This window comes from Hipposideros armiger, unplaced genomic scaffold (genome assembly GCF_001890085.2).
Source record: "Hipposideros armiger isolate ML-2016 unplaced genomic scaffold, ASM189008v1 scaffold_925, whole genome shotgun sequence".
NCBI lineage: Eukaryota > Metazoa > Chordata > Mammalia > Chiroptera > Hipposideridae > Hipposideros > Hipposideros armiger.
The window spans coordinates 586546-587203 of record NW_017732275.1 but is presented as its reverse complement, the minus strand read 5'-3'; positions in this window follow the sequence as shown (position 1 = coordinate 587203).

Below are 658 nucleotides of genomic sequence, written 5' to 3'. Positions count from 1 at the left end.
GCACATCCCATAACCATAGGAAATATATTATTTCAGTAGAATTATGCCTATATATTGTATATAAATTATTTATACACAAAAGTTATATATTAAGGTTTATATATATTTATAAGTATTTTACTTATATATATTAAACCTACTAAACATTTTTTATTATAATAAATAGAGACTCAGGAGGTACGTTGTTATGTATAAGTTTTTAATTAAAAAGTTATACTGATTTGAGTAAGTTAGAATCTGAGGAGTCTACTTTTATATAAGCAATAGGTTTAGTGTCTTGTAGGCTACACGCTAAATGCATTTTATTTATTTATTTTCTAATTTATTTTTCTAATTTAATTTATTTTCTAATTTAATGCTAGGCTATATTTAAGAACATAACGGTCACTCGACAGGAGGAAAAAGAAAGTACAAAAAGCCAAGTCAAACTTATTTTCACTTAAATGAATCAGTCACTGGGACAAGGGAAGATAAGAAAGAAACCTACTATGATTTTCTAGGAAGAAAAAGCATTGAATTGAAAATATTCAAAGGCTCGTAGACCATGAGGCAATTTTGCATAGTAGATTTAGAAATAGGGCTAGTAGTTTATTGTCTAAATTATCCTCCCCAAGCATTTTATCCACTAGCTCCCCAGTGATTAATGGAAGGAGATCCA